The sequence below is a fragment of the Gossypium hirsutum genome, chromosome A10 (genome assembly GCF_007990345.1).
Source record: "Gossypium hirsutum isolate 1008001.06 chromosome A10, Gossypium_hirsutum_v2.1, whole genome shotgun sequence".
NCBI lineage: Eukaryota > Viridiplantae > Streptophyta > Magnoliopsida > Malvales > Malvaceae > Gossypium > Gossypium hirsutum.
The window spans coordinates 55962326-55974548 of NC_053433.1; the positions used below are offsets into that span (position 1 = coordinate 55962326).

The 12223-nt window shown below is 34.8% G+C and overlaps 1 pseudogene; it reads right to left on the minus strand.

The window, feature by feature from the left end:
• Positions 1-8727: 8727 nt before the first annotated feature.
• LOC121208779 (uncharacterized) lies at positions 8728-8811 on the minus strand (annotated as a pseudogene).
• Between the last annotated feature and the right edge of the window lie 3412 nt (positions 8812-12223).

Genomic DNA, 12223 nt, shown 5'->3' on the forward strand with positions numbered 1-12223 from the left:
GTCTTGAAATGGTACCATTTGAGCTTGAATAGGTATGTGTAAAATGGGCGGCAAAATGGCTTGGTAAATAACCTATTTTTGGCCACACGGGCAGAGAGACGGGCGTGTGTCTCAGCCGTGTGTGACACACGGTTATGTTGCACAACCGTATGTCCCTTAGTGTTGAAATTGAGGTGAAGTCAGTATGCTTCACACGGTCCCACACACGGGCGTGTGACTGGCCGTGTGGTACAAGTCAATATACCCCCTAATTGGCACATGGCCTAGCACACTGTGGTCGGCCGTGTGACCAAGTCTATATACCCTCCAGTTTTCACACTACCTGGAACATGGGCGTGTCTTTGGCCGTGTGATGCAAATCAGTATGTATGCCCTGTTTCTACACGGCCTGAGACACAGGCGTGTCTGGATACCATGTGAGGCACACGGCCTGGTCACACGGGTGTGTGACCTCTGTTTACATGAAAATTTTTTAAGTTTCCAAAAATTTCATATGTCGTCGGTTTAGTCCCGAACCACTTCTAAAACATGTTTAAGGCCTCGAAAGCCCTTATAAGGGACAATTTGATTGTGTCGAATGATTTAAGAGAATGAATACTTTATGTTTGATAAATGTATGCTATATGTTATGAATTGATCGGTAATACCTCGTAACCCTACTCCGGTGATGGATACGGGTTAGGGGTGTTAGAGTGTCAATCACACGACTAAGACACACTCCCGTGCCTCTGCCCGTGAGCCCAATTCTGAGCATTCTATTTCTCAAAATTAAGGTGCAGGGGACACACGGCCTAACCACATGCCCATGTTACCAGGCTGTGTGTCACACATGGCCTAGACACACGCTCGTGTGTCTGCCCGTATAGACAAAATGAAGCCATTTATAACTTCATTTCTCACCCAAAATTTCACCCAAGACCTGCACTTGAAACACACATCCAATACCAACCAATCCAAGCATTCAAATTGAACAAACTTCATCATTCAACTAGGCATATCATTACATGCATGTGTGCTTAAAATCTTACCTTGAATTAACTATGCAATCACATCCTTTGTACACATATACTTAACATAACACACACACACACATATATATATATATATCATGATAACCTACTTAGTAATACCAAAATGAACCATTACTAGCCATTCCAATGGCTAGGTTACAAAACATCATTATCAACCTACTAATGGTCAAGTTGTCCTATACATGCAATTATACCAAAATGATTTTATTAAGTATACCCAAAATGACTAGTTGATAGTGTGACGATGCTCCAGTGATAGTCACTAAATTATTTATAACTTGAGCTACCGAACTCCAAATTAAGATCCGTTAATTTTCCCTGAAACTAGACTCATATATATTTTTACCATAAAATTTTTAGAATTTTTGGTTTATCCAATCAGTACAGTTTATTCTTCAAAGTCACCCTTGTTCTGCTGTCTAACAGTTCTGACCCTTCTTCACTAAAAATAAATTATCTCTTTATAAAAAATTAAAATGATGTTCTCCTTTGTTTCTATTAAAAATAGACTTATTAATAATTCTATACATATAAATTTAAGTCCCTAATTATTTTTATTCAATCTTTTATAATTTTTCAAAGTCAGAACAGGGGAACCTGAATTCATTCTGACCTTGTCTCACAAAATTCATTATATCTCAAAATTTACAACTCTATTGCTTACAATATTTCTTCTATGAGAAACTAGACTCAATAAGCTTTAATTACATATTTTTTTCATCTTCTAATTCGATTCCTACAATTTTTGGTGATTTTTCAAAGTAAGTCTACTGCTGCTGTCCAAACTGTTTTAGTGCAAGCTGTTTATTACCATTTTCCCTTAAGCTTTTAATAAATGATAATTTCGTCCCTACTCAATTAGCCTCTCAATTGAGCTGATTTTTCTCAATTAACATTTTATTCTATCACCTTAAACTAGTTTACAACCTTTAGGAATCAGAATTTCAGCAATAGGCTTTAATTCCAAACATTTTCACAATTAGGTCCTAAAAATCAATTTCTATTGAAATTGCCTAATAAAATCATCTCATAAACAAATTAAAGCTTTAATTTCATTCTATTTCATCATAAATTTACAGCACTCAACCATGGTGACTTTCAATTTCATCCATGAAATAAAAAACTAATGAATTTAATAGTAGGACCTAGTTGTAAAAGTCTTAGAAACACAAAAATTACAAGAAAAAGGCCAGGATTAACTCACTTGGTGCAAAAATTATGAAATACCAGCTTAGAGAACCCTCCTATGGCGTTTTTAGCTGCTGGAATTGAAGAGAAATGAAGAGAAATCTAGATATTTCCTATTTAGTCCTAGTTTTATTTAGTTAATTTTGCAATATTCCAATTTTACCCTTAATTTATCAATTTTTCTGCTGATTTCAGACCCTTGCCGTCCAGCCCAAATAACTTTTGGGTCTAATTCCTTTTAAATCCTTTCTCATTAGACTCTTAAGCTATTTAATCACTCTAGCAACTTTTACACCTATTACAATTTAGTCCTTTTCATTTAATTGACTACCCAAACATTAAAATTTCCTAACGAAATTTTAATACCACATTAATAACATTTCATAAATATTTATAAAATTATTTTCGACTCGGTTTTACGAGATAGAGGTCTCGATACCTTGTTTTTACCCAATTTCTTCAATAATTTCTTTTTCTATCTAATCACTAAATCGGTAAAATTTTTCGATCAATATTTTCATACGATTTTCCTATCATATCAATTTTCAAGCAAAATTATTGAAATAAATTTCTCTTTAAATTGGATCTATGGTTACGAAACCATTGTTCCGATAACCTTGAATTTAGGCCATTACATCCAACCTTCACGAGCTTCCGAGTACTATAAAATAGGGGGAAAATAAAACAGAGTAAACATTACATGCTTAGTAAGTTTACATAACGGAAACTAAACTTACCAATCCCGTTTATTAAGTCTAAACATACAATAACAAGTTTTCCATCCATTTGGCTAAATTTCCTAAACATATGCATCCAATCAAACATGTTAGTCACAAAGTTTACATATACATCAAGTAAAAATAGATGAGCTCATCATGCAACACTCTTTCAAGAAATTATCATTTCATCTCATAATTCTCATGCCATGTCTAGAGTTATATGTCCGATGAATCATTGAAATTTCGATGGATGCTCAAGTAGTACACTTGAGGTATATGATTCCATAATCTGTCAATTCTTATTCGATGGTACCCATTAGGGTACTTAATCAAGGAACGCACTCTCGAGCCACATATCATATAACAGGATTACCAGTCCAGGCTAAATCCTTTATAGAACGTATGCTCAAAAGAGTTCAATTAGGATTACCAATATAAGCTAAACCCTAATTTTAACATATACTCAAAAGGTATTATATTAGGATTAACCATCCATAACAAGGTCAACAGGATTGCTCATCTGAGCTAAATCCCATCCACAACAAATGCAGGACTTTATTCGTTTAGGGAAAGCTCATATAATCATCGGAATCTAATATTCAATCGGGACTTAATCCTTTTTCACCATTTCAAGCATGTATTGAATTTCTCATGATAGCAATTCAAGTAATTTACATCAATATAAATCACATTCCATATAACACAACATTCAATTAAACATATTTACATGCCGGATTAAGTTACATGAACTTACCTCGACACTCATTCATGTTAGAAGTCTACTAATCTGAAACCTTTTCTTTTCCTCGATCTAACCTCGAATTAGTGTTGTCCGGATCTATATAAATGAGTTTAACCATCAATTTCACACATTTCATATTTAAATGGACTCAATTTATGTCCTAGGCAAAGTTACCATTTTGCCCCTAACTTTTCCATAAATTTTGATTTTGTCCCTAGGCTCGGAAAATGAAACTTGTGCAATTTACTCCCTATTCCAAGCCTAATCAAAATCCCATTACAAATTTTATAGCACATATATTCATAAAAATTTAGAATTTTTCTTCAATTTCACAAGTTTACATTTTAGTCCCTAAATCATGTTTCCATCAAAAATCACTTTGAAAAAGTTTATCTATCTACAACCTTTCATTTTCTACCATAAATTTCTAATTTTCAGCATATACATCCTTGACCCATTTTCTATACTTTGATACCTTTTCAAATTAATCCCTCAAATAGAGAGATTAAGCTATCCCAGTTTCAAAAATATCAAAATTACTAAAAACGGGACAAGAAAACTTGCCCAATTAAGCCTTGAAAGTTTTCCCTCTCTCTCCTAGGGTTTTCATAGAATTTTAGGTTGAAGATGATAAAAATAAGATGATATTTTCTTTTTATCATCTTTTAATTAATTAATTATTTCAATTTCCAATTTAGTCCCTCATTTTTTCTAATTTTTCCATGGATGAGTAACCAAAAATCTACATACTTTTCTTTAATGGTCTAATTACCATACAAGGACCTCTAGTTTTGAATTCCATAGCTATTTAATCCTTATAGCTACTAGAATTCAACTTTCCCATTTTATGCGATTTAGTCATTCTCGTAATTAAACACATAATTGATAAAATTTTCGTATCAACATTTTCACATGACATGCCTCTTATAATACAGACCATATAATGAAATAAAAACATACCTTATTTTCAGATCGAATTTGTGGTCCCAGAACTACTGTTCTGATTTTACTGAAAAATGGGTTGTTACAACATGTCCCAACACCTCATATTGATTATTGCGACCACCCTTATCTCTTTGCTTGATGGAACTCTGCCCTTTGATCCTATCCTTATCGATGCCTCTGTGGCTCGACTCATGGTACTTTGCTCCCATTTACATTGGCTCGATAAAGTTATTTCAACACAATCAAATAAGCACAACCTCCGTGGCTTCACATGGTGCTTACCTTTGGCTTTTGATTCCTCATAGGATTTTACCACGACTGATAGGCTTGCTCATCTTGGGCAATCCCTTACATGGTGTGGTCCATCACACAAGAAACAACTCAAGGGTTTTAGTTCACCCTTTCTCATAGTTGTCATGGTCTTGCCCCTCTTTTAGCATGACCTTTTCTCATTAGCCTCATCCTCACTTGAAGAATCCTTGCCCTCAAATTCTTTCGATCCTCTCTTACTCAATCTTGAGCTTCGATGCTCGTGGTACTTGAATCGATCCTTTTTTAGTTCTACTAAGACTTGACGACTATCATTGCTTGTTTCATGTCTTGGACACCTTGACATTGTAACTTCGGCATGGTTAGCTTGTTGTCGATACCTAGGACCCGATAATACTTCCTCGTGTCCCTTAGAAATTTTTCCACATTCTTGACATCTTTCAGACCCTTGATTTCTTTAGGCTTTGAAATGTCTCAATGATGAATTGAGGTTCCAAGCATGCCTCTAATGCTTTTTAGCCTAATGAGCTCCCTCTTAAGCTCCACGATCTCGTTGCACATGACCTCCACCAGGTCTTCGAGTGTTTCATTTTTATGGTTCAAATCACCTATCTTTGCATTGAGGACCCCTTGAAGCTTTTCCATTAGCTCTTTCTTAGGCTTTACACAAAACTCTCCATTACCCATCTCTAGTCCATCCATGCGACCCTCGGTGTCCTCTACCCGATCAAGGACACACGTTATGGCTTGTTGTACCTTCACAAGCCTAGTCTCTATATACGACGCCATATCCTTTCCGTTACTCCTCAAGGCACCCTTCTTATCCCTTTACATAGCACCTTCTTTATCCACCACACCTTCCTCTTCGATAGTAAATAATGCGTCTAGATCCCAATCTTCTTCACTGTTGGAAGTAATTGCATTACTCTCCATAAGCTTTTTCGCCGACCAACAAGCTTTTTCCATTTGACCTTTTTTCCCACAATTACAACACTTTCCTTCAAACTTTTTATTATTGCCACGGTTGTTCAAACCTCCCCCTTCACGAATGCTCTATTCATCTTGATGACTTTTTGACTTCTCATCATTACCTGCCCTTATCATGTTGCTTGAATTTTCTTTCACCTTTACTGGCATAGAGTGCCTCTTGACCAGTCAACAAGTTCTCTAAATCAACAAGTGATGGTTGGGTTTTCCATCCTTGTACTGAAGCAACAAAGCCTCTGAACTCTGGTCTCAAACCATGGATGATTATCCTCTTCACCTTGGAGTCACTGACCAGAGCTTGTGGATCCAAATCACCAATCTTTCAGCATAACGACTTCACCTTGTGGAAATATTAAGATTGTCATGTCATGTTGCGTGTAGGCTCTAAAATATATGATATTTTAACACTCTTTTATTTACAATTTATTCTAATTTCAAGTAAATAAATAACACTTTCTATGGTTTTGTACTCAATTTTGTGATATTTTATAATTTCCATGTGAATGAGTTTGTTAAAATTATGTTAACTGCATGTTATTTTATTATTTTTTGGATGTATTTGGGTCTTAAATAGGTACATGTTGAAAGATTCAAGAGGCAGCCATGTAAGCTTCAAAATGAATTTGTTTTGGATTCAATTACATAGAGGCCCAATATTGTCTAATTCAAGGCCCAAAACCATTCCATTTACCCAATTTTATATGAAATAAAATGGCAACATCCACTGCTAAAATTAACAGTCCATAATCAGCCACTCATCTCCCAAAAAGAATCAAATTTGACCCCAATATCCATCAAATAAAATCAAAAAAAATTTTCCCTTAAATCAAGCCTCAAAACTGTCCACTTCCCTACTAAAAATAGCAGTCAAAACCACCTCCCCTTTTACAATTCAAAGGCTAGCCATTCAATGAGAGAAATAAGCTAACCTCCTTGCTAAAATTAGCAAGTCTCCATCAACTCTTCCTCACATTAAGGGATGGTATCAAAGGGGGTGGAAATCAAGGATTCCTTTTCTAAAAATAGCAAGGGATGTTAGGGGCAAGAAGGCTATAAAAGGATGTTTTATCTCATTCATCAACACACACCAGTTTTTAGAAAAAAAACATCTTTTGATTGTTTTTGTCTTTCTCACGGCTTGCTGAACAATGGATTGCCACAAAGTAGGGCAATTCACTTGCGGAAAATGAAAGCAATTAGAAAGGGATGACTTGAGAGCATTTTGGTGATTTAATGTAAAGATAAGGAGGAGAGCCACCATGGGAAGCCACACGGAGCAATCGTAGATAACCCCCTACAATTCAACTGTTTCTCTTCTTATTGTGAGTTGGTCGTGGATAACCCCTTGGCTACTCTTCTTTCCTTTCTCTTTATTATTAATTGATGTTTTCTGTGTTGAAAGACAAGTTTGCATCTCATCTTTATGTTTTCAATTTAATATTACATGACTTAGTTTTTTTATTCATAATAATTATGAATCATGATTTAAGTTAATTGGTTTTTGTATTGTGAATATTTTATGCAAACAATTATTTCATTCATTTAGGTTTAATTCATGATTATACTTGTAAATGTATGGCCAAATTTTGTAGGTTAATGAACTATTTAATATGAGAAGAGGTAATTGTTACTAGAAAAAAGGACCTAAATAGTGCATATCATGTTGACATCGAAAGATGATTGTTGTATGCACAAACTGAGTAAATGCCTAAAAGGGTGATTTGTAGGTTAGTTTTGACATAGACATATGTAGAATAACTTAGGGACATAACAGGACTTCAAGAAAAGCATATGCCTTAATTAAAATTTGGTTTAATGAGTTTTCATATTGCCATAATCCTTCGTGATTTTCCATTTATGATTGCCAATGAACTCTTGTTAAGTGAAATATTTATTCTAGTCTATTCATGTTGTGTTTTGTTAAATCTTGTGTTTAATCTTTCTGTTGTGATAATTTTCTACAAGGTATGTTGTTTTATTTTATGGGTGCTTCAAATCTGATTACAACCTTAACACTATTTTTTACTTCATTGACAATATTTTTCTTTACTTAATTTCTTCCAAATTTTTTATAGGTATATTTGCAAATAATTTACATAACAGACCTGTGGAGGCAATAGTATTTACTTATTACTTATTACTTGTATGACCTTGTACAATTGCACGTAATCACTCCACACAAGTTTCTGGCATCGTTGCCGAGGACTGTATTTTGTCATTATTTGTGAAGGTAATTTTTTTTAGTTTGGTTTATTTTTATTTTTGTTGTTATCAATTTTAACATTTTTTTTATTTTCTAGGGTTTAATAGACCAAATTATCGATCTATTGCCAATTGACCCAAAAATTAAATGTACTTTTAAGCAAAGAAGAAGGGGATAATCAACCCAAAGACAAGTCGAAGAAATGAATCAAAATCCAAGAGAATACATAACTTATAATACTCAGAATCTGATCCTTGTTGCTGATGATCGAGATCACGCTATTCGGTAGTATGCTATGCCCTTATTCAATGAACTTAATTCAGGGATCGCAAGATCTAAGATTAAGGCCCCTCAGTTTGAGTTTAAACCAGTAATGTTCCAGATATTACAAACAATGGGACAATTTAGTGGGATGCCTACTAAAGATCCAAATTTACACAACCACTTATTTATAGAAGTAAGCGATTCTTTCAAGTGAACAAGAGTATCTGAAGATGCCTTAAGATTGAAGTTATTCCCATATCTGTTGCGAGATTGAGCACGAGCATGTTTGAATTCCTTACTGCTTGGTTCTTTTTCCACATGGCAAGAATTGGTGGAATGTTTTAAGCAAGAATTAAGGAATTCCTTACCTTCATGTTCTGTTTCAGGAATTTGATAATTAGTCCTTGTATGAGGCATGGGAACGGTTTAAAGAATTATTATGGAAATGCCCTCATCATGGTATTTCTCATTGCATCCAATTAGGACTTCATACAATGGTTTTAATGCCCACACAAGAATGGTTGTACACATTTCAGCTAACGGAGCTTTTCTTTCAAATTCATGTTGTACACATTTCAGCTAACGAAGCTTTTCTTTCAAATTCATACAATGAGGCGTATGAGATTCTTGAAATAATTTCAAGTAATTACTAATAGTGGCCGGCCAATTAAGCTTCCACAGGAAGAAAAGTGGCAAGAGATCATAAAGTTGATGCTCTTACGTCTTTAGCAGCTTAGGTATCTACTATGACTTCTATGTTTAAAGATATTATTATTTTTGGTTGCAACACTAACATGACATGTCAACAACCAAGTCAGTTTGAAAACATTGCATGTATATGTTGTTGAGATGGTCATACATTTGAAGATTGTCCATCAAACCCAGAATCTATCTACAATGTTGGTAACCAACATCAAAATAGGAATGGTCCAGGTCCATAATCTAATCATTATAATCCTTCATGGCGAAATCATCCCAATTTTTCCTGGAGTAATCAAGGGACGAGTCCAGGTAATTCCTACATACCTTATTGGTCAAATCATTTTCCAGGTTAACAGATGCAAAAACCTTAGCTAAGCGAGTCTTCAAGTAGTTTGGATTACCTATTGAAAGCAAATTTGGCTAAAAACAACTTGAATCTAAGGAATCAAGAGAATCAAATGGGACAGTTAGCCAACGAGCTAAGAAATAAACCTCAGGGTGCTTTGCTAAGTGATACGGAGAATCCCAGAAGAACAGGCAAATAGTAGTGTAAAACTGTCACTTTGAGAAGTGGAAAAGTGTTGGAACCTAAACAATTATTGAAACTAAAGATGACCTTGTTGTTTTCCAAAATCAAAAAGTTCAACCAGAAGTTGAAACTCCCATAGTGCAGAATACTATTCCTGTGACCCCTACTGGAGTACAACCACAACAGAGTAGTTTTAAAGAATCAACACATACGGTGAATGCAAAACCAACACTACCTCCAAAAAGATGCCCAGTTAAGGCTAAAACTCCACCATCTCCTTACCCGCAAGGATTCCAGAAGTAACAACAAGAGGTACAATTTAAGAAATTTTTAGATGTACTTAAGCAGTTGCATATGAACATCCTATTGGTAGAGGTCTAGAACAAATGTTGAATTATGTAAAATTCATTAAAAATATCTTATCGAAGAAGAGAACATTGGGAGAGTTTGAAATAGTGGCTCTGACAAAAGAGTACAGTGCGTTCTTACAAAATAAGCTGCCACCAAAGATGAAAGGCCTTGGAAGATTTTCCATATCATGCAACATTCATAATTCATATTGTGCTTTGGCTTTATGAGATTTGAGAGTAAGCATAAATTTGATACCTATGTTTATGTTTAGACAATTGGGGATTGGTGAAGTCAAACCAACAATAGTGACACTTCAACTGGCAGACAGATCAATAACACGTCCTTAAGGAAAAATTGAAGAGATTCTAACATGTGTTGATAAATTTATTTTTCCTGCTAAATTTATTATTTTAGATTTTGAACTAGCTAAAGAAGTCCTTATCATCTTGGGAAGAGCTTTCTTAGAACCCGGAAGAATAATGATTGATGTTTAGAAAGGAGAACTTACCGTGCAAGTCCTAGACGATCAGGTAACCTTTAATGTTTTCAAAGCTATGAGATAACCTGATATAAAAGAAGAATGTGTTGCTATGGATGAGACAAAATTTTCAGTTCCTACTAATGATCCATTGGAACAACTCTTAGCACCAAAGTTGCTAAGTGAGATGAGGATGATGGAAATCATACTAAACTGGAAGTCGAATTAAAGGGATTCATTTTACAACCTTGTTTTGAATAATTGGATTTGGAACCTCGTAAGTATAAGTAGTTGAAAGCTTCAATTGAAGAAACATCCAAGATGGAGTTAAAGTACGTAGTTCTCACCTTAACTATGTTTTTTTGGGTAATTCTTCTACTTTACCTGTGATTATTTCAGCTAAATTAACTGAGAGTCAAGAAGAGAAGTTGATTAATGTCTTAAAGGAATTCAAGAAGACAGTCAGTTGGACGATAACTGATATTCGAGGTATAAGCCCATATTTTTGCATGCACAAAATCATACTAGAAGATGGTGAAGGCTAAACCTAATCGTGAAAGAGGTGGTCAAGAAGGAAATTATAAAGTGCTCAGGTAGCTCCTTGGTGAGTCGAGTCCAATGTGTACCAAAGAAGGGGAGGCCTCACAGTTGTAAACAATAAGAATAATGAGCTGATTCCAACTAGGATGATTATAGGTTAGAGGATTTGTATTAATTACCATAAGTTAAATAAGGTAACTCGAGAGGATCATTTTTTGTTGCCATTTTTGGGTCAAATGTTAGATAGACTTGCAAGGCACAATTATTACTGTTTCTTAGATGGACATTCGGGATACAACTAGATCATTGTAGCCTTAGAAAATCAGCATAATACAACCTTTACATGCCCATATTATACGTTTTCTTTCAGGCATATGCCTTTTTGTTTGTGTAGTGAACCTGCAACTTTTCAGCGGTGTATGATGGCTATATTAACTGACAATGTTGAAAATTTTTTGGAAGTGTTTATGGGTGACTTTTTTGTGTTTAAAGACTCTTATGATGATTGTTTAGATAATTTGGCCAAAGTACTCAAACGATACGAAGAGATAAGGAATAGAAGTCGATAAGGCAAAGATATATGTTATCGAGAAACTCCCACCTCCAGTGTCTGTAAAAGGCATTAGGAGTTTTCTGGGACATGCCAGGTTTTATAGGAAATTCATTAAAGATTTCTCCAAAATCTCTAAATGACTTTGGAAATTATTGGAGAAAGACTCAATTTTTAATTTTGATGATGATTGTTTAAAAGCTTTTGAGGATTTGAAGAAACGATTAATTTCAACACCTATCATCATTACCCAAGATTGGAGTTCACTATTTGAGGTGATATGCAACGTAAGTGACTATAAAGTAGGAGCTCTGTTGGGACAATAGAGGAATAAGATTTTCCATCCCATCTACGATGCAAGCCAAACCTTGACGTGAGCATAATTAAACTATACGATATCAGAAAAAGAACTATTTACTGTTGTCTTCACTTTTGAAAATTTTTGTTCATATCTTGTTGGTTCTGAAGTGACAGTTTATACTGATCACTCTACCATTAAATATCTACTATCAAAGAGAGATGCAAAACCAAGATTGATTCATTGGGTTTTGTTACTTCAAGAATTCGATCTGGTGATACAGGATAGTAAAGGGGTAAAAAACCAAGTGGCAGGCCATCTGTCCAAATTGAAGCAACAAAATGATATCCACTCCTCTGCTTCTATTAATGAGAACTTTCCAGACAAACACATCTTTGAGGTAATTCGCTTCCATAATACTCCTTG